Genomic DNA, 23,283 nt, shown 5'->3' on the forward strand with positions numbered 1-23,283 from the left:
CAAGATGACACTTAAATAATGCTCTCTTAGCCAGTAAGTTTCTAAGGGTCTGGATCATGCCTGCTTTGCTCACTGTTGAATTATTAACTTCTTAGCAACTAGCCCAATGTCTAGAACATGGTAGATATTCTGTTAAAGTGCTGTTGATTGAATGAACAAGTGCATGAATGAAATCAAGATATGATCACTGAATCCAGGAAGCTCTTCATGCTCCCAGTGACACAGTAAGTTAGTAATAGCATCCCCACTTTATTGGAAACTGAAGCTCAGAGAGATGAAAGGATTTATTAAAGTTAAATTCATATGAGTCATTGAGATGGAATATAAACATATATATTTAACTGTGTGTGGTGGTATTTAAGATTCAGAAGCCTTTGGGGACTAATCTGTGACTTTTTTCCATTGATAATTTTGCTATCATTGATAGTCTCTTAACTTCTCATTCCTAACCCATGTCTTCTGGAGCTGTCGGATGAAGGGAAGGGTAGCAGATTAATTCATCAGGGCATCTCTATGGAGCTCCTACAACATTCTGGGCCCTGTCTCAGGAGCTGATAACAGTGGTGGAAATAACAAGCAAAATCTCTATAGCAGTGCAACTTACATTTCTCAAGGTGGGGACTGGAGAAGTAAGCATAGTTTCAGGAGGTTTTAAGGGGTTTTAGAGTGATCTTGTGGTAGTAGTGGATAATTTGGATTGGTTGTTCAGAACATTTGAATAGGGTAGAATGAGAAGGAGATGGTCACAGAAAAATCCTGAGCAAGAGTAATTCCAGGCAGAAGGAAAAGTACATGTGAAGGCTGGGAAGGGAGAAAATCTTGGTGTTCTGTGGAACAAATAGAGGCCGAGGCCTCTGAGGTTGTAGCTTGGTAAACAAGTCAGGGAGTGGAGGAACTAAGGTAGATGGTGTCTTGGCCTGCTCAGGCTGCTATAACATAATACCACAGACTGGGTGGCTTATATACAGCATAGATTCATTGGTCACATTTCTGAAGGCTAGAAGTCCAAGATCAAGGTGCCAACATGGTCAAGTTCAGGTGAGGACCCTCTTCCGAGTTGTAGACTACCAACTTCTGGTTGTATTCCTATATGACAGGAGCATGAGAGTGCAGTTTTAGGCCTCTTTTATAAGGACACTAATCCTCTTCACAGGGACAAACCGTTAAGACCTAACTACCTCTTAAAAGTCTCACTTCCTGGAGTTCCTGTTGTGGCTCAATGGGGTAAGGACCCAGCTAGTATCCATGAGAGGATGCAGGTTCGATCCCTGGCCTTGCTCAGTGGGTTAAGGATCTGGCATTGCCATGAGCTGTGGTGTAGGTCACAGATGCAGCTTGGATCTGGCATTGCTGTGGCTATAGTAGAGGCTGGCAGTGAGCTCCAATTCAACCCCTAGCCTGGGAGCTTCCATGTGCCACAGGTGCGGTTGTAAAAAGAAAAAAAGTCTCACTCCCCTATATCATCACCTCAAGAGTTAAGATTTCAACGTATGGATTTTGGAGTGCCCAAACATTCAAATTATAGCAGATGGATAAACAGTTGACACAGATACACAACATAGGAAATGATGAGGACATATGTGAATGTGTCGGGAAGTCATTGGAAAGTTTTAAGCCAAGGAGTTACTTGATCTCATTTTTGTTTTATTTTATTTTTGTATGGCCATACCTGGTGCACATGGAAGTTCCTGGGCTAGGGACTGAATTTGAGCAACAGCTGTATCTTATGCTGCAGCTGCGGCAATGTCGGATCCTTTAACCCACTGTGCAGTATAGACTGGGGATTAAACCTGTACTTCTTAACCCACTCTACCACAGTGAGAGCTCATCACTTTTATTTTGGAAAGATCACTTGGGTTGATTATGGGGGCAAATAGAGTAAGAGAGAGATCAGTTAGGAGACAGTTGTTGTAGCCCAAGGAGGTATCTGTGGAAGTGGTAAGAAGTGATCAGAACTGAAATATATTTCAAAGTAGAGCAAATAAGATTTGCTAGTTCACTGAGTGTGTGTCTGGAGGAAGAGGGGAGATTAGGGTGGGGGAGGTGAGAGAAAGGAAGGTTGACTGTAGGGAATGATGGAGCTCTTGAGTGAAGTGAGAAGGTCTGAGGAAGGAGCAGATTTCAAGAAGAAAGCCAGAACCTCTGTCCTGGACGTCCTTGGTTTGAGATACCTGCTGGAAATCCAAGGGCCTTGCTAAATAGAGAGGTAACCCTAGGCTCAGGGGAAAGGTTAGGCCTTGAGATACAAATGTGAGAGCTATCTGTGTGTAACTAACTCTAAAGCTGGGCCCCAGGGAGTGAGGGGAGCTAGAGAAGGAAGAGAAAGGGTGAAGATTTTCATTCCAGAGTACTTCCACGCTTGGAGGTCAGGATGAAGAAGAGCATCCAGTAAGAGAGAGAGGTGGCCAGTGAGGGGGAAGGGGAATGAGGGAGGGAGAGAGAGAGAAAGGAAAGTCTTCAAGGAGAGCAGGCATCTGTGCCAGATGCTACTAAAATTTGCATAAAACGAGGACACTGGCCAGTGGATTTTGCAAAAACTGGGTTCATCAAAGACTTTTCCAAGATCCACTTCCTATGGTGTAGCTGAAAAGCAAGTGTGCATGCTTTTTTGTTTACAGTTTGTATTTATATAAGTCAAGTTGAGCTTTATACGCACCAGAGCATCCTATTACTTTGAATGACTTTCCAGAAGAGAATCCTTTTATAAAATCAAATATTCTGTTTTAGGGACAAATTATCATCCTCTAATTTTTCTAAGAGTTATAATTCATGTAACAGGCATTTTTCTTTTTTTTTTCTTCTTTCTCAAGTAAACTTTTATTCCTGTACCTGATATACCTAATTGCTTGATGTGCTTAAAGTCTTTAAATTTATTTTCTGAAAAATTGCCATCTGTCAGCTAATGAAACTTCTGTCCAGTTTGTTTAAGGACAGTGCTACTGAGTCTTATAGTAATACTAATAAGTGATAAATAATATTAATAAGACTTATAGTAATATTAGTAATAATTTATTAAGTACTTACTGTGTGCTAGTCATTGTCTTAAGTGCTTTACATTTACTCATTTAATCCTCACAGCAACCTCTGAGCTAAGTGCTGTTATTATTGCATTTTATGGATGAGGAAACTAAGCACAGAGAGGGTAGGCAAATTGCCAAGGTCAGGCACCTGGTAAGTGCCTCAGGGCCAAGAGCCTAAGCACCGAAGGCCTGAGCTTGCTAACCATCAAGATAGATTGTCTTCATTCATTCACTCTTTCATTGGATGCTCTTGAGGTTTGGGGCACTGGTGACACATGGACAACAGGCTTATACACCCTGAGAACTTAGTATCATCCCCAACTCCTGCTTATAGGCCATTGCTGAAAAACTGTATGAACTGAGAATGTACATTTTGCATCTGTGGTTTTCCAAAAAAAAAAAAAAAAAAAAAAAAAAAAAAATTCTAGAAAGTAACTAGGTGGGCATGGAAAGAACACTTTAAAAAAAAAATTATTTCTTAATAGTGTATAGTTGATTTACAGTGTTGGGTCAATTTCTGCTATATAGCACAGTGACCCAGTCATACATATATATGCATTCTTTTTCTCTTACTATCTTCCATCATGTTACATCACAAGTGATTGGATATAGTTCTCTGTCCTATACAGTAGAAACTTATTGATTATCCATTCTAAATGTAATAGTTTGCATTTACCAATCCATCCCACTTCTTCCCTACACCCCTGTCCTTGGCAGCCACAAGTCTATTCTCTATGTCTGTGAGTCTGTCTTTGTTTTGTAGGTAGGTTCATTTGTGCCATATTTTAGATTCCACATGTAAGTGATATCATATGGTATTTGTCTTTCTGATGATAAACATAAAGAACTTTAATATTGGGTTGACAGATATGACATTTATCTCTAGCTCAAGTTAGTGAAAGGAGAACTTGCATACTGAAAGTGCTTGCCAGAAGTCCTGAGAAACTGCCATTATGATTGCTGTTTTATTTAGAAACTGTAAATATTGACAAAGAATTTTCCCAGCTCCCTTTTTCTGTGAGCAGTAAGAATGCTGAAGATCCAGTTAAAATTAATTACTTGATTTGCATTCATTTTGTTTATCACTCATTCCCTGTAAACCTGAATATTTTCTCATCTTGTAGAATAAAATAAAAAAATTATATGGAAGCAAGACTAGAAGAGACAAAGGCTTAATTTTATAATAGTGTTCTCTTATTTTAAAGGCAGTTCTTCTAGGTGTTAATTTGGGTTTAGGAGGAGCATTTTCTTCCCTATGTAAAATAGGTGATGAGGAAAGAGAGGTTTTTTGATTTATTTGTAAAATACCTTGTATTCTATTGGTTACTGACATCAAGTATTTAAAAAAAGACTCTTAGTGATTGACATAGCTGTATTATCTATGAAACTGCTGCAGTAATTTATTGGTGAATTTCATGCCCCAAGATGAAGCTCAGCAATAAATCCCATCATCTTGATACCTTCATACACCCACCATTTAGTCACAGAAGCAACTATTTGAAGTTGCAAAAATGTAGAGTGATTATGCTTTAAACTCCTCATGTTTTACTGTTTTTTTTCTTTTTGTCTTCAGGTTTCTACAAAAGCACTATAATAAAAAATGGTGTTGTTCAATATTCTGCCCCAGATGATAGGGAGGGAGTGGGGTTTATGTGTAAAAGGGGATGGGATCAGCCCAGACTGGATGGCTCCTCCCAGATCCAGGACAAGTTAGGCATTTTAAATGCATTATATAATTTAATCCTCCCAATAAGTCTGTGAGATGGGTATAACAGCTCTTAAGTTGCCAATGGCAAGCACAGAGCTCAACCAGAAATCTTTAACCATGGACATTTCTTCCTGTCTCCAGTCTTCCGAGAGGAAGCCTGGTGGGAAGAATCTTGCACCTGGTGCTTATTGAGTAGGTTGATGGAAAGTTGTTTCCATGCCTGCTGTTTTTGTTATGATTTTTTTCCTTTTGCAGGGTAGAGGGGATTAGCTCCCCTACAAGGCCTTTCTCTGACTGCAGTAATTTGAATACGTAAATCCACCCTTTGTGTTGGGCTCACTTGAAGAGAGCAGGACATTTATAAGGAAATGATCCTACAACCCATAAGAGTTAACTCTTAGTTTACTAAGGAGTCTTACATAAATGATATTCACTTTCTAAGGAGACAACTTCCCCTCAACTCTCAAAGAGCCAAATTTTAAGAATAGGAAATAAAATTTCGCAAGGACTAAGAAAGCATATCATGCTATAGACTATTTTTAATTGTATTAATCAAAAAACATGCCAGTTGTAATTATTGTCATTTTGTGTTGTTTGCCAGTTAAAAGTTCTACATTTTAAGCAAGAAATAATCATATTTTCTGTTATTTTACTGGTTTCAAGAGAGGGCCTCAGCATTCTATGTTTGGTATAGCTGGTGTGTGTGTGTTGTGTGTATGTGGTGTGTTGATTTCTAAACATGAAATTGGGACATGTGGACTAATAAAGAATTTTGTCTAATTTGTGAGTTTATTTATAGATGAACATCTTAAGATGTTCATCATAGCCACTTGAGTATTTAAAGTCAAAAATAAACAAAAACACCATCTTTCCTGAGAGGAATGATATCAGAGATTGGAATAACAAAGATCTCTTCTACATATAAATGTTAATAACATAGTTTGTGTATGAAGTATCAACCCTACCATTTGCAACAACATTTGAGAGTTTTAAAGTTTCATACTCATCCATGTAAATGTTGGTAGAAATGTGGTATTTTAGCAATCAGATAAATTTTTCTTCTCTGCCTTCTACTTCATGCTTTAGCAGTATCAGACCATTTATAGCCTTCTGAACAGTGGATTGGAGAGGTAGAGAGGTAGAAAATGTGTGCTGTGAAGACCTTGTTCTTGGTTTGACCTAAACTTTTCCACTTATTAGCTGTAGGATCTTGGGCAGGTGAATCTCTCTAAGGTTCAAAATTCTTATCAGTAAAATAGGGATAAGTCTGATGTGAGGATTAAATGAAAGAGAGCACATAAAGTGTTCAGCTCAGTGCCTGGTGCGCAGAACCACTCACTGAAGGTTAGCTAATGTGATTATTGTCCTTGTCATCACGTGACACGGTTTGCACCTGTGTTTCCTTTGCATTTTCTCCCACTTGGCCTTTTTCTATTGAATTCCTTTTCATTTTTTTTCCCTCAAAGTCTGGCTATGAGATCCTAGAACATTACTCTAGGAAGTCTTTTCTCATCTCCAGCTCAGACAATGATTTGTTCGTGTTCAATGCTCTTTCCGGCTCTTGTGAGTGATTCTTTTATAACATCAGATACTCTGCCTTCACGGTTGTTTACTGAGTCAGTCTCCTTTCCTTGTCTAGACCGTGACCATTATGAGGAACTGTTCTTTCTCACTGTTGTATCCCCAGCACCCAGCACAGTACCTGGCAGGCACTAGGCGCTCCATGGATGATTACTCAGTTGAATTTCTAACACACATAGGCTGTGCTACATCTGATGTTGAGTCCAAGGACTGTGAATCTCAGAATGGAGGGTGTTTAACAATAAGCATTCTTCTCTTCACCTGCTGTATCAAATTGAGATCTGTTTGCAAATTCAAAAAAAAAAAAGGTCCAACCTGAAACTGTGGTTAAAGGAATTTTACTGTGGCATTATTCACGATGTCACTTAAAAGAAAATAACCTGTATCAGAAAATGACTACTAGGTTCTTTATGATGATAGAAGAGGCTTACAGCAAACTTTATGGATGAGGTTTTGCAAGTCATAGTTTCAAATGTTTGCTTCCTGCTCTTCCAACAGGCTTCTGTGCTGCTGAGCTTCCAATCTTGTGGGTAAGCCCTCACTGGGGACTTCTATATGACTGCCACACAGTTTTGATTTACATTTATGATTTTCATATTCCCAGCAAGTTCTAGGACAAACCTTTGTGAATACAGAGAGTATATTCTCTACTCTCTTACCAGCAAATGGATGGAGCGCATTCATCCTAGGGGATGGAGTTCAAGTATTAAAATGATGCTCAAACTTGAAATGATATAAAACTCTCCAATAAAACTCTGTTGTCTTAATCATATTATATGGAAAATATTTCTGTCTAAGTCCACTTTATCTTCTGATTATATGATTTCAAATGGAAAACATTGAAAACATAAATTTATAAGTATCTCTCAGACTGATCTGGGGTCATGTTCTTGAAGCTACAGTGCATGTTCTATGAGAATCTTTAAACTTGGGGTTTTTGTTTTGATCATAGTCTGAAAATTAATTTGAGCATCTTCTGGGCAATCCTGTAACTGAACACTGGGCTTGTGTTCCTGCTTATGTTCATGCCAGATAACCCCAACTTCCTAGTCTGGGCTAAGGAGGAAGACCAGAAGTGGACCAAATGGCATACTGCAAACACAGTGGAATGGTTCTGCTCAACCCAAAGAACTGCCCTTAGCAGTCAGCACCACTTACACTTTCCCAGTGGTGATTTGGTTTTGCAAAAGCACATAAATTTGTTACATTAAAGTAAGGCTATTAATTGGATTTTATTGGTTTTGTAGTTTTATTTGCATTTAATTTGAAAATTTGTTCCGGTTTGATAGCTGCTTAAAAGAATAATAAATATAAGGGGTTTAGTTTTACACTTATACATATTTAAATAACATTATAATTTTTTAATGTAATGCAATATTAGGTCTCGAGTTTATTTTTTTTCCTTCCAATTCTTTGAAAGCAAACCATACAATTAATCCATGAAATTCCATAATAGGTCCTACTTATGATGCTGATTTTGGGGGAAGAGTTTGCCTTGTTGTATGGCATATTGAATACTGTAGGTACTCAACAAATGCTTAATGACCTGAGGAGAGCCCTGGGTTCTTGCCCTTATTCTGATACCTGCTCATTGGGCAAATGTGAACAAGTTGTAGACTTGGTTTCCTTATCTAATTGACTTGGTGCTTGGGCTTAAGGGTTTCTTTTGCTCCTTCCATCTCTAAAATCAGAGGCTACAAACCCCTCACATTTCTGCCATTTGTTTACTTTTCCACTGCATCACCAACCTGACCCATAAAATTGGATTTTTTTTTTTCAACCTCTTAGACATCACTGACAACACTGCCATGTTTCAGTTCATTCAATCAATTTTCTTGAGACATGAACTCACCTTTCTTATTGGAAGTTGTAAAATCTTTTTTTTTTTTTCCCTTGAAAGAAAAGAAATATAAAAGGAAAGCACTTAACCCAGACCTTTGGGCTTATAGAAATAATATATCCCCTTTGAAAGGACTTTAATATCTCCAACAAAGGCTGCTGGACAGAATGCTGAAAATGTTAACTGCCCCCTCCCTGCCTCTGATCCTGGGGCCATCATTCTCTTAATTGATGTGAAATCTCGCGGGCACCATGGCAGACCTGGGGCCTGATCCACAGCCTTGCATGCTTGTGCTGGGGCCTTGGGGGAGCTGGAACAACTCAACTATGGATAACACAGTTGTGGTACTTTGGGGACAGACCTTGTGCTTAATGCATGAGGGAACTTGTTTGAGCAATCTTAATCTAGTCCCAGATTATTAGCTTAGTCTCTCTGGGATAGATCCTGCAGAACTTAAGGGAAAATAAGAAAAAGAGAGGAGGATCGCTTTCCCAATGGAATAGAAGGGCCCGCCTCCAAAGCAGTCAAGTAGCCCCAACTAGAGGCCTAATTCGACTGTCAGAAGTTCCTGAAGAAATGGCCCATTTAAGAAAATTTCTCTCTAATGTGTGATTAATTCAGGCTATTGTGTGCCCGGGTGGCAGATTGGAAAAGGGGAATGTAATCTTATAATAACTTTTTGGTTGATGGGCTGTAGGTGAACTCAGGTTTGATTTGAAGCAAAAAACCATGCCACGAAGAAAAATGTTTATAGTTGCTTTTGGGTTTAAAGAGCCCTACGGCTCCCATCTTTATTATGAAGTATTGTCTTAGAACAAAAATATTTAGCTGCGCTTCTGTAAATTAAAATCTAGTTTCTCCTTAGGCTTATGATTTGAAGTCAAGTTTCTGACTGAAGTGAGATAATTAAAAGGAAAACAGAAGCAAGAGGATGATAGATGTGGCACACAGCCTTGGCATACAAAAAAGCCCCAGCTATTTTTCTTCTGCTCAGCGTAGACTGTAGATTTATCATCAGGACAGCAAACATATTCAAGGGGAGGAAAAGAAAGAGAAGTTACATATAAGCCTCGTGACAGCATCTGTCACAGAGAAGCAAATGAATATTCTTATAGGGACGTTGCACTTAAATAATTGCTTCTTATTGTCCTTTGAGTTGCTTTATGTTCATTTAATCAGCAATGCTGAGTTCAAAGCTAGCTCTGCCCTTACAACACTCACAGTGAGAGGGGATATTCTTGGCACCTCTGTATGATGGCTGAGATAGTAATTACATCATCGGTACCTGTCAGAAGCCGGGGTGGCTGAGTGGAGGGGCTGGATGGGGAAAGCACTTAGAGATGGAAGACTCACAACTCTAATTAACTACTGCTTACTCAATGATCTCTGACGATATAAATTGTACTGACTTGGTGGAGCCTGAAGTAATGTGTAAGATGAATGGTACTGTAATAAGGGGAAAAGTCAAAAAATATTTATTTTTATACACTGAGAAAGTAAGAGGCAGCAATAGTTTAAGAATGGATGTAAATATTTGATGGTGCAAGCTTGCTAGTAATGATAGAAAGTCAAATGACAATTCAAGTTGATTATTCCTTTCACCTCCATACATGATTGCCAGGAGTAATTTTGTTATTATTTCCTTCTCCTCTCCACTGTGAAGAAAACGAAGAAATGAGTCAGAGGTGTGTGTACTGCAGATTGACGCTCATTAATTTTCTGACCTCATTTTGTGAGTTGAGGGGCAGTTGACGCAGGCCCCACATTCCCCGAATGCATTGGGTTTCTGGGCAGTCTTGCCATAGAAACAGTGCACTATATTTTCTGGGGTTCTTTGGTGTGTGAATAATTCTTTTGTATTTCACACTTATCAGTAACATAGGTTTAATTTCACGCAAGACTTCTTGTTTCTAAATGGTTTTAAGTAGTTTCTTTGGGCTAAATTCTGAGCTCCTTTGCACCCTAAACCTAGTGAAAGAGGAGCTGGGACATTGGTGAACAAATCATGGCCTCTGCCTGTTCTCTCTGTGTCTGCAAATGGAAACCTGGTACATCGAAGGTGCTTCTGGTTTCTCAGGCTGCCCAAGAAACAATATTGTATTATCTTAGCTTTACCATTTCCTCTCTTTTTCTGCTGTCTCCTGCTTAGTTCCTGAAGCTTAGATAAAGATGAATAAATTTGGCAGAGGATCAAGCAGAGGTAGTTGGTCAGGTCTCCCAGCTCCCTTTGCCCTGGATGAAGAGCCAATGCATAAGTGACCAATTCAAATCAATTAACCCATTCAAACCAAGTGACCAATTCAAACTAATTCAAACCAAGAATAAGGAGACTAAAGATGCGTCTACTATAAAGGTCATTAGAATATTGTTAATATTGCTTTGTTCCATAGATTCTGTAGAGTATAGTTGTGTTTTTTTTTTAATTAGGCAATATGGTCCTTTTTCTCCTCCTTCCCCTATGTAGCCTCATTCCTTCTGCGGTGAAGCAGAGAGAGCTGGGATCTGGGGCTCCCATTCTCATTAACCAGAGCAGCAAAGCTATCACCTGTTTCTTATAATGACCTCATGTGGAAGTTTTTGTTTTTTGTTTTTTTTTTGGTCCTTTTGTCTTTTTAGGGCCACACCCATGGCATATGGAGGTTCCCAGGCTAGGGGTCAAATCAGAGCTGTAGCTGCTGGCCTATGCCACAGCCACAGCAACACAGGATCTGAGCTACATCTGCAGCCTACACCACAACTCATAGCAATGCCAGATCCTTAACCACTGAGCGAGGTCAGGGATTGAACCCCTGTTTCATGGATGCTAGTCGGGTTTGCTAATTGCTGAGCCATGACGGGAACTCCACATGGAAGTTCTTATAAGAATAAGATTTGCAGCCTAAAACTGTTGTAGAACCACTGCCTTAGAACAATATCTATGATTTTTAAAATTTTTTTAATTTTAATTTTATTTTTTATATAATGATTTTTACTTTTTCATTATAGCTGGTTTACAGTGTTCTATCAGTTTTCTACTGTACAGCATAGTGACCCAGTTACACATACATGCATATGTTCTTTTTTTCACACATTATTATGCTCTATCATAAGTGACTAGATATAGTTCCTAGTGCTACACAGCAGGATCTCATTGCTAATCCATTCCAAAGGCAACAGTCTGCATCTGTTAATCCCAAATTCCCAGTCCATCCTGCTTCCTCTCCCTCCCCCTTGGCAACCATGAGTCAATTCTCCAAGTCCGTGATTTTCTTTTCTATGGAAAGGTTCATTTGTGCCATATATTAGATTCCAGATAGAAGTGATATCTTATGGTATTTGTCTTTCTCTTTCTGACTGACTTCACTTAGTATGAGAGTCTCTAGTTCCATTCATGTTGTTGCTAATGGCATTACTTTGTTCTCTTTTATGGCTGAGTAGTATTCCATTATGTATATATACCACATCTTCCTAATCCATTCATCTGTTGATGGACATGTTGGTTGTTTCCATGTCTTGGCTATCGTTAATAATGCTGTAATGAACATGCGGGTGCATGTGTCTTTTTCAAGGAAAGTTTTGTCCAGGTATATGCCCAGGAGTGGGATTGCTGGATCACATGGTAGTTCTATATACAGATTTCTTAGGTACCTCCGTACTGTTCTCCATAGTGGTTGTACCAGCTTCCATTCCCACCAACAGTGCAGGAGGTTTCCCTTTTCTCCACACCCCCTCCAGCATTTGTTTTTTGTTAGTGAACTTATTAATGATGGCCGTTCTGACTGGTGTGAGGTGGTACCTCATAGTAGTTTTGAGTATGATTTTTTTAGAATTGTGCATCCCATTCATTAAAAAAAAGCAAAAAAATTTTTTTGAGCATACTTTCAAAATTAGCATATTGATTTTATACAGATAATACTTTACCAACATATATACAATTTGAAGTGGCCGAAATTGGTTAAATTCATTACAAATCTGATTAAGTAGAATCTGTGTTATCTTCCCCCTATACCCCAGGGAATCATCTTATCTTCTGTACCCCCTACAGTGCCCTCCACTCTGGAGACCATTTCTGGAGTTATATTCAAAGTAGGTTGACTATTATAACAGCAGCTTCAAAATCTTGGTGACTTAATATAATAAACGTTTCTTCTTGTGTGTTGCTGTCCTGCTTCAGCAGATGCAGGGCTCTGCCTGCTGGTTCAGGATCCTGGGCCTCTTCCTTTGTTTAGCTCTGTTATTTTCCAGGAGCTTGTCCTCCTTCACATTCAGCTGGAGGATGGGAAACAAGCCAGCACAGTGAGTTAGGTGGAGGGTTTTATACAACGTATCACTTCCTTCCCTATTGCACTGGCTAGAACTCAGCCACATGGACTCATCTGTAGAAGATAAAAAATGCACTCAGCTGTGGGACCAGGAGGAAAACAGGATTTGGTGAACATCAGCACCATCCCTACCATCAGTACCAATGAATGCTACACTGAAAGGCGGATTCTCTTCTGTCCAGTCTCCCTGGACATGAAATCTTTTACTTTTAGTTTGTTGAATGAAGCGTTTAGAGAGGTGTGTCTGTGCCTGCTTCCCAGTAGGGATTATATTCTGCTGATTATGACAAAAACCTATCTGGAGTGGCTCACTGAAAAGGGGTTTATTTTTGTTCTCTTTGTAAAAGGGACACGGCAGCCCAGAGCTGTTGGAGCTGCTTGAGGGAGCCATCAGCACCCAAGCTCTTTTATAGCTCCTTTTTCAGTGTTATTATGTCTGTTTTTTATACTCACTGTCCTAAGATGGCTTTTCTTTCTTCAGAATTTTGCTTTCAAACAGGATGAGGGATCAAGAGCAAAAACCAAAATGCAAATATCAGTTGGGGCATTTAGTGCTTCTCCAAAGACCCTTCCTGGTAGACTTTTCTCATATCTCCTACTCCCAAGGCCAGCCTGCCATTGCTGCAGAGGAACCTGTGAACCTGATTATTTTATTGCCAACCTGAACAAATCAGGGGTTTTATAACTTAGAAGAGAAAAATTGCTATCTGCAGTCATTTAGTAATTAAAAAATCTCAGTCTCTACAAAATCCAGCCTGGTAAAAGGTGGCTGGTGTGCCACTGAGCTTAGGATATTGCAGGCATAAGTTATGCTTTCCCATTTTTTTTTTTTTTTTTTTTTTTTTGGTCTGAGTTCAGGTTGGCTGCTGAGTTATAAATTAAGCCATATTTGCTCTGGGATTTAAATTCTTTACATGTGTATTTCCTCTTAGTTAACTATAATATAGGCCTTTTGAAACACATTTTCTAGTTAACCAGAGCACAAGTACTTAAAGCTTGGTCTTGTGTTGGCTACGAGATGCTCCTGGGGCAGCTGAGGTATAGCAAAGAGCATCAGAGCCATGCCAGCTGCCCATAGTATGGGTTCCCTAATGCTGATCCCTGCAGCAATCCAATTCTTCAGGAAGCATGTGTTTGGCATTAGCTTATTCTCCATAAACATGTCCTCTTATTACACATTTAGATCCTGTGTGGGACTAATAATGAGTTGGAGAAATTTTTGCAAGCTTAAACATTGCTATTTGGAGGCACTATTTGATATGACTTCAGTACCAGCAAAAGGTGTATCTCTTTTTAAAAAACTGATAAATGTGCTCCTCAGCAAGCTTTGAGAGTTATATGACCCTCCTCCCAGTTTTTTTTCTTTGCCTTGGCTGCTAGGAAACTCAGAACCAACTAAAGTGATCTTATGAATAATGTCTAATTTCAGATTCACGATTAAATCATTTCTCCCTCTAAACAGCTTCTTAAGTATTTTTCTTCACTCTATCAACTGTTGTATATGGATTTTTATCATAAGCTGCCCTTTGAAATATAGAGTAGAAATGACAAATAAAGTGAAAACAATTGGGGAAAATCCAGATTGTTTATTAATGTCTTACTCTGTCAAAACCATTTCCTTTGGTAGGGAGTAATTTAGGCTGTCAGATTTGTCTTAAAGTCTTTGGATTGCAGAATGGCGCTTTCACTTTGGAAGTAAATAAATAAGCTACATTCTTCAATCTGTTCATCTTTCTGCATTTTAACTAGAGTTTAAATCTTGAGGGGGGTTGACATGAATGGGTAATTACCACCAAGATGAATGGTGATGGTGTTTATTATTTTAATGGTTTTTCCTGTATTTGAACTTTCAAAGGGAAGCAGCATTTATTTCAGTCAGTCATTGGATTTGGAAAGGTAGGGGCATGACATTTTCCCCTTCATCCAAAATAGTAAATTTTAAATGTGACTGGCAATAAGTTATGTTCAAGGTAGTACAACAGGGGTGCTCATGCTGAATGTAATTGAAATAAAATAAGCACCACGTGGGAGAAGATTTCATACCTGCCCCCCCCCTGGAATTCTCATCCCCCTTAACTGACCTCACTGAAGATGTCCAGGATTCTGAACCCTCCTGCCCAGTTGGTTTCTAGGATTTGTGTGGGGATGACCAAGAGACAGTTGCTTTTTCTGGGGGTTGTGATGGTAGATGTGTTGGATCCTGAATTAGATTGTCCATAGACTTGCACTTGAGGTCCTTCTGGCATGAGGTAGGTTTAGGGATGGGAACAGAAGAGGCAAGCAGGCCAGAGCCTGGGGACCAGGAGCCAGGGCTGACTCTCCTCACATCTCTACATTTAAGTACCAAATTCCCCAAAATCTGAATAGTCTAAATTTTAACTTTCCAGCCTCAGGTTTTTTGTTTGTTTCTTTTTCGTTTTAAACCTTAAAGGGCATCACTAATGGGCGAGGAGTTGGAGACCCCTTGAGGGTAGAGCTTGCCTGTCTTTGAGTTTGTGGGATGAAGAAAAGCTTTAGGACACCTGGAATTAGAAACTCTGTCTAGATTCTTGCTTTGGGCCATAAGAATGTTAAGATAGGGCCAGCTTGAAATGGTCCAGTCTTTTATAGATTCTACTCTACAAAGTCCAACCTCCTCCAGGTGGTCTTTAGGGTCCTACTCTACCTGCCCCCGACCCCAATCTCTTTTACACTCTTGCCTCATCTTTTCATTCACCCTGTGTCTAAGATCTGTCTTCTCTCAGGTCCTACTTTCCCTTAACCTCACTGCCTGCCTTCTTATTCCCCAGGACAGAAAGGTAGAGTCACGCTTCAAAGTTTCGGCTCCCTCCCATCTCATTTCCAGACTGTGATGAGGCACCTGGAGTCCTTCCACTTCTCATTTCTTTGTAGCCATCTGGCTGGTGTGATTTGCCATCATTTCCGTGTCTTGCCACATCTACTCTGACCCCATCCCATCCCATCGCTACTCTGTGGCCAGAGTAGATATCAAATAATATCACTCCTTGCTTGAAAGTCTGTACTGGCTACTGTGGATAAGTACCAGAGGTGTGGCCCCCAGGCTCCACCTAGGCTGGCCCTGCCTACCTGTGCAGCCTCCCAACACACCACTCTTGGGCCTTACTCTCTACACCCTAGCCCTTCTCACAGCTGCTTCCTTAGTCATGTGTCCCCCAGGCTCCATCCTTCCAATGCCTGCTCAACTATCACTTCTTTGGAGGATAAATAAGTAGGTTCCCCTGAAATATACCTTCATAACACCACTTGAATTTCCATCATTGCTCTTCTCACTATTTGGAAATGTACATTCATTTGTGTGATTACTTCATTAATCTCCCTCCCTCTCTCTCTCTGTCTCTGTTCTGTAGGTCAGGAGATGTATTTATTTTTCTGTCAACATTGTAACCCCCAGAGTCTAGCACTGTGCCTGACACATAGTAGTTGATCAAAACATGTTCATTAAATGGCTGAATGAGTAAATATGTGAATGACTATTTCAGTATGCTTTTCCATAAGGAATCTGGTATAAAAGAAATATAATTAGAGTTTGTTAATACTTACTGTTTATTCTGTGTTGGACTCCGTTCCAAATGCTTTGCATATATTAAGTCAATATGTGCAGCTTATCTACAAAATACATTCTGTTATTATCCCCGATTATACAAATAAGGAAACTGAGGCACAGAAAGGCAAAATACCCTCTCTCTTGGTGTGGGCTGCACATAGGGACTTCCTTGTAAAGAGTACATTGTAGAGAAGGGAAGAAAAATAGTGCCTGTATAATAGAGACCCTGATAAGCCCTGCCTCAGCCAGGTGATCAAGCTCAGTGTCAACAGTCATCAACATGAATAAGGGAATATGTTCCCTTGTATGATATGAAGAAAATGGCGCCTTACCTCTATGATCTCCCCCCTGCCCAAACACAAGACTAATTGTGAAGAAAACATCAGCCAAATCTCAACTGAGAGATAATCTACAAAATACCTGATTAGCTGTCCTTAAAACTGTCAAGGTCATTAAAAACAAGGAAAGTCTGAGAAACTGTAAGAGCTAAGAGGAGCCTAAGGAGACATGAAGACTAAATGTACTGTGACTTCCTGGATGGGATCCTGGAATAGAAACAGGACATTAGGCAAAAGCTAAGGCAATCTGAATAAAATATGGGCTTTCATTAATAAGAATGTATCAATAGAGGTTTATTAATTGCAACAAATGAACCGTACTGATGTAAGATGTTAATGACAAGGGAAACTGGGTGTGGGATGTGTGAGAACTCTTTGTTCTATCTTTGCTCTTTTTTTTTTTTTTTTGGTATACCTAAAATTGTTATAAAAACTAAAATTGATTGAAAAGGCAAAGTCACAGAGCTGGTAAACGGCATAGCCGAGATTCAGTTGCCTGTTATCTGACCAGAGTCCCTGCTCTTAACCTCTGCACTACTACATAAGGTGTTCCTTCGGGCTGTCCTTGGAAGCTATAACAACATTCCAAATTCCAGGGTGTAAATTTGACCCAGCCGCTCCAAATCTGGACCTAATTCATGGCAGTCTTTACAAAAGGGACCAATCTTGGGGACTTCCAGTTGTAGCAGAGCCACCAGTGTGCTGTAGGAACAGTATTCTAACCAGATTGGAGCAGGATCTTAGGAAGAGACTAATGGAAAATGGGAACACTCCATACACTCAGACCTGGGCTAGGCTGAGGCTGAAAGTGTGGAAATTTCCCCAGCACCTTATCTTGAGAGAAAGGAAATGACTTTCATTGCTGATTTCTGAACAATGCTTCCCTCAATCTCCTTCTATTGAAATCCCACCTATGAGCTCTGACATCCCTGTCATCCATGAAACTATTCTGGTCCTCCCAGAAACAAACAAACAAAAAAACTATAGCAGCATGAGGTTAGTAGTGGAAGAGCATGGGCTTTAGAATGAATAGGTGGCCATCCTGGCTCTGTCAGTCATGGCCATGTGACTTTGGGCCAAGTATTCAACCTCCTAGGAGCTCAATTTGCTCCTTGAAAAATGGGGTAGAAATTCTTATCTTCTAGGATTGTTGTGAAGAAGGAAAGAGAAAGATGACTATGCAAGCACCTATTTCAGTGCATTGCATTTAATAAATGCTCATAAAAATTAGATCCTTGTTTTCTTCCCTTGTCCTCTTTATGGGTTCATAGCATGTTTCCAATGTCATTATTAAGCAGTGGTTTAAACCTCCCTGATGAGTTATAAACATGACTGTGTTCCTACAAGACTACTAACTCCTTTCATGAGAGAAGCATGTTTAATTCATCATTGTACTTTCAGTACCTAAAACAGAGCAGGGTATGTTCTGAACAAATGATCAATTTACCTGAACTGAGTTGAATTGAATTATACTGAATTGAGAAGGCTGGGTATTTTTCAAGGGATGCTTACTTTTAGGGAATTAGATAAAAAATGGATAAGCCCACCTGGTAACCCCAGGGAGCTAGCCACCAGAGGCTTTCTGTCAAGCTAGGTAAAGATGATCTTGACCAGCATACTTGAAACTTGTTTTCATTGATTGATAAAGGACTTTGATCATCAGCTGTTTAAAAAATGCTGTTAAGTTAACAGAAGTCAGCTCATCACTACCCTAATGCATCTCTTTCAGCCTGGAGTGATCCTGCTTGGAAGGCAGAAAACTAGGTCAAGCCAGACATTGGTGGTTATCACAGGTGGGTTGGCCAGTGGTCGACTACCCCTAGCTGGAGGCCCTGAGCACATTCGTTTGGCCACTGGCCACACTGGGCACTGGTGCTGTGTTTTTGGCCCCTGTGTGGCAGAAATTAGAGGACACAGAGGTAAGGTAAAATGGGCACAATGCTGATGTGCCTCTGTTAAACTGATAACAAGGAGCTCCATACAGTTAGCAAACATGTTTAGAATGCCTCTTGCTGGCAGAGAATCATCATAGACAAGTGGATGTAATGTGGTCCAAGCCATGGTTCATCTGGAGCCAGTTATTGCCTTCATCATTTGTTTAGTAAGTCAACAAATTTCCATCCAACAGAGGGAATTGATGGGCTGTGAAAAGGGCACAGGCTTTGGGATTCTGGCTCCACTGACCAGCTGGGGGACCTTGGACCAGGTAGCTAGTCTCTCTGGGTCCCAATTATATTGTATTGATTCTTATTTCTAGTGAGCACTCAGATCAATGCTTATAAAGTCTCCTAGCATAATGCCTGGTACAGAGAAGCACTCAGGAAACTGTAGTTGTTTTGCATCTTGGTAGTCCTTATTCCTTTATCAGTAAAGCGATCTGTTTGTGTTTTGAGGTCTAACCTCCCAGTTGTGTATTATTCTCAAGGTGAACATTAATTTCATGATATGTTTTTTATAAGGCTCTGGAAATGGAAAGACTGACCGTTCATGGATACAGAAGGAGTAGTCCATTTAGTTGTGGTAGTCAAGAAGAGGGTGGCAATTAGGGAATTTTATCAAAACTATTATAAGTGGCTAAAAAATATAGCTTGAACAATTATTATCAAAACTTTAAAGAAAAGTCACATTATTGATAACATGCTTATTAACTCAGTGGGAATGACACTTAATTAAAAACAAGTGGAGGAGGGGGCTGCCTTTGGGTTTTTTGTACAACATGTACCAAACATTTTGCTGCAATGCAGGAGTATAATAAATGCCTCTCATTTAATCTGGGAGTTCTGTAACTCCACAGTGCTTATTTATGTGATAAATAGTTATCATTGATCTCTCATAAGTTATTGCTGCTGTCTATTTAAAAAGAGACCTCGGTCACTTTTATTATAGTGTATTTGAAAGACTGTAGAAGGAAATATTGAAAATCATTGCTTCATGGTTACCGTCTTCATAAACTTGTAAAGCAACTCAGAAAAAAATTTGTATTTCCTTTTGGCTGAATAAACCATAGTCTAGTGAGACGGTTCTGTTTTATTTTCAGGCAAAGATATATGTTAAAATTCATGGGACAATAAATGGAGATTACCAGAGAATACAATCATAAGAGAAATTTTGGAGCCTGTGAATTTGAACTACATTCCAGGGCTGAAAATTAGTAATAACTGGGCTTAGCATTGGTTTTAGATATGCCTGTATATCAGCCAGAGGAATGGATAGAAATCCAGACATGAAGTATTAATTTCAGACTGCCTCTTTCATTTAACCTGGTGTAGACAATAATTTTTGTATCCATCTGATAACAGGATGGAATTTAAAAATATGGTTTTTCCTCTGTTGTTATCTAGGAATAACAAGCAGAGTTCACAAATAGTGCTTCTTTATTTTATTTTTTTAATCTTTATTTTTTATCAGTTATTTATATAAATATTTTTTTCTACTGTACAGCATGGTGACCCAGTTACACATACATGTATACATTCTTTTTTCTCACATTATGTGTTCCATCATAAGTGACTAGACAGAGTTCCCAGTGCTACACAGCAGGATCTCATTGCTAATACATCCTGAAGGCTACATTCTGCATCTGTTTACAACAAACTCCCAGTCCCTCCCACTCCCTCCCCTTCCCCCTTGGCAACCACAAGTCTGTTCTCCAAGTCCATGATTTTCTTTTCTGTGGAAATGTTCACTTGTGCTGTATATTAGATTCCACATATAAGTGATATCATATGGTATTTGTCTTTCTCTTTCTGACTGACTTCACTCAGGATGAGAGTCTCTAGTTCCATCCATGTTGCTGCAAATGGCATTCGTTTTTATGGCTGAGTAGTATTCCATTGTGTATATATACCACATCTTCCGAATCCAATCATCTGTTGATGGTCATTTGTGTTGTTTCCATGTCTTGACTATTGTGAATAGTGCTGCAGCGAACATGCAGGTGCATGTGTATTTTTCAAGGAAAGTTTTGTCTGGGTATATGCCCAGGAGTGGGATTGCTGGATCATATGGTAGTTCTATGTACAGATTTCTTAGGTACCTCCATACTGTTCTCCATAGTGGTTGTACCAGCTTCCATTGCCACCAACAGTGCAGGAGGTTTCCCTTTTCTCCACACCCCCTCCAGCATTTGTTATTTGTGGACGTATTAATGATGGCCGTTCTGACTGGTGTGAGGTGGTATCTTGTGATAGTTTTGATTTGCATTTCTCTAACAATCAGGGATGATGAGCATTGTTTCATGTGCTTGTTGGCCATCTGTGTATCTTCCTTGGAGAAATGTCTCTTCAGGTCCTTTGCCCTTTTCCCACTGGGTTGTTGGCGTTTTTGCTGTTGAGTTGTCTAAGTTGTTTGTATATTCTAGAGATTAGGCCCTTGTCAGTGCATCATTGGAAACTATTTTCTCCCATTCTGTAAGTTGTCTTTTTGTTTTCTTTTTGGTTTCCTTTGCTGTGCAAAAGTTTGTCAGTTTGATTAGGTCTCATTGGTTTAGTTTTGCTTTTATTTCTGTTGCCTTGGGAGACTGACCTGAGAAAACATTTGTAAGGTTGACGTCAGAGAATGTTTTTCGTATGTTTTCTTCCAGGAGTTTGATGGTATCTTGTCTTATATTTAAGTCTCTCAGCCATTTCAAGTTTATTTATTTTTGTGCATGGTGTGAGGGTGTGTTCTAGTTTCATTGAATTGCATGCACCTTTTTCCATTTACCTTTCCAAGGTTCCTCATATATTCCATGTTCTGCTCATATGGGGTTTTCTTTGTTTCCTGAACACACCTGTCCTTCGCTTTTCTGCCTTTCTATCTTTGGTCTACTTGCTTCTTCAGCCAGAAATACCTTCTTTTTTACTCCTATCTCCACCTGCTAATGTCCTGTCTCTATGTAAAATCCACTCATATGTTCAACAATACATTTTTTTACTTTAATTAGAAAAATCACTGAAACAACATTACTTATCATTTGGAAAAATAGAGAATTAAGACGAAGTTTCTGATGTAATTATTAATATTTCCACTTACAATTTTGGGGCAGCGTAGATCCTCATGCAATTCTAAGATAAAATTCAGAGAACTCCCATGTGTTTCTCACCCACTTCCCCCCATTGGTACTATCTTGTGTAACTGTAGTTCAGTATTACAACCAGGAAATTAATGGTGCTCCAATCCACTGATCCTATTAGGATTTTATCAGTTTCACATGCACTCACTTGAATGTGTGTCTGTATGCACAGGTGTGTGTGTGCATGTGCTCATGAGTGTGTTTAGTTCTGTGTACTGTTATCATATGTACAGATTGGTGCGACCACTGCCAAAGTCAAGACATGGTACGGTTCCGTCATCAGAATCCCTGGTGTAGCCTCTCCATAGCCACAGACACCTCCCTCTGTTGCCCCTCCCTAACCTTGGGGAACCAATAATCTGCTCTCTAGCTCTATGATTTTGTCATTTCAAGAATGCCATATAATGGAGTCATGTGGTAAACAGAAACCTTTAATAGAAATTTTTCAGCTGTTTGCTGGGAAGTTTCGTGATAAGCACCTGCTCACGTCATCTTCAAGACAGTCTGTGTTGCTCACAGTTGCCTTTACAGCTGAGGCCCTGCTGAGACTGTGTGAGAAAATGCTGGTTCCTGAGAATTAGCAAAAGTTTCAGGGAGAGCTTTGACTTTGAAAGGCCACAGATTTGGTGGATCTTTGAGTTCATAACACCTAGGTCTCTTAGAGGCAAGAGGAGTGTGGTTGACACTGTATGGAGTGTACTACTTGCTAGCTGTCTAAGCTCAGCTTCCTCATCTGTAAAATGCGGGCGATAACAATGTCAACCTCATAGGGTTGAGGAGAGGATGAAATATATATGTTGTGTATATTCCCTGGCACATAAAGTTTGAAACATAGCTCCTCAGGTATAGATTTATTTAATAAAAAATTATAGATCACCTGCTCTATGCCAGGAAGCACCAGGGTCAGATACAATGGTGAACAAGGCTAGGTGGACCCTTGTGCAATATCCACTATTAGTTAAATGGAGTATGTTTTCAGATAACATAGGGGAGCAAGACTAGAGCGTAATCTAGTCTGATCAACTTTTCTACAAATGTAGGGATTTTGCAATAAAATCATTCTTTCCCTGGTCGAAGCCTTTTTTTTTTAATATAAACTGAAAGCATCCCTCCTTTGATACCCTTCCATGTTGTTAATCAACAAAGATTGCAATCCCTTGCTCTCGAGGTGCTAGAGAATAGGAAATAGTTTTGCATCACACTTTTAAAATCATGTAGTCTATAGCTTTCCTGGGTGACCTTTCTTTTCTTCTTTTTTTTTTTTTTTTAAAGGCACACTGTTCAATTGGGAGCATACAATTGGCCAGATGTTAACTTCTTTATATATTCTTAAGGGAAAGTAAAATTTTGCTTTTCTCATTTTAAATTTTGCAAATTATTGATTGATGCATCATCTTTTCTATTTGCTAACTTATGTATCAGGCAGCCTGTACTCTTTATTGCCTGTTCTCTTCTGTTGGATCAAAGCTATTCATTATCGCCTATCTTTTAGAAGAAAAGTGTTAATTGCTTCTTTGATCCTTAGCTCCTTTATCTGTAAAATAGAACTAAAATCTGACTTTCTTACCCCTCAGGATTATTCTAGGGAGCAGCTACAGTAAAGTGTGTGAAAGAATTGGTAAACAGCAAAGGGCTTACATATGTGAAGTTTTCATGAGAGGAGTGAGCGCATGCTTGGAGCCAGACAGCCCTGGGTTCTAATCCCAGTTTAAGAACCTAGTGCTGGTTGTGTGACCTGGAATAAGTAACTTAACTACTGTGAGCCTCGTTTACTGACATGTCAATCAGGAATACCATTACATACATATGTCTCTCTGGAGGCTATGTTCTGGTTATTTTCCATGCCCCCTTCCCCTCTGTGCTTGTCTCTGCGCCCT

The 23,283-nt window shown here is 39.5% G+C and overlaps 1 protein-coding gene across 1 annotated transcript in view; it reads left to right on the plus strand.

Annotated features, from left to right (window-relative positions):
* The window catches only part of LOC100514494 (schwannomin-interacting protein 1), a 774,043-nt gene that overhangs the window by 20,446 nt on the left and 730,314 nt on the right, over nucleotides 1-23,283 (plus strand).

Source organism: Sus scrofa, chromosome 13 (genome assembly GCF_000003025.6).
Source record: "Sus scrofa isolate TJ Tabasco breed Duroc chromosome 13, Sscrofa11.1, whole genome shotgun sequence".
NCBI lineage: Eukaryota > Metazoa > Chordata > Mammalia > Artiodactyla > Suidae > Sus > Sus scrofa.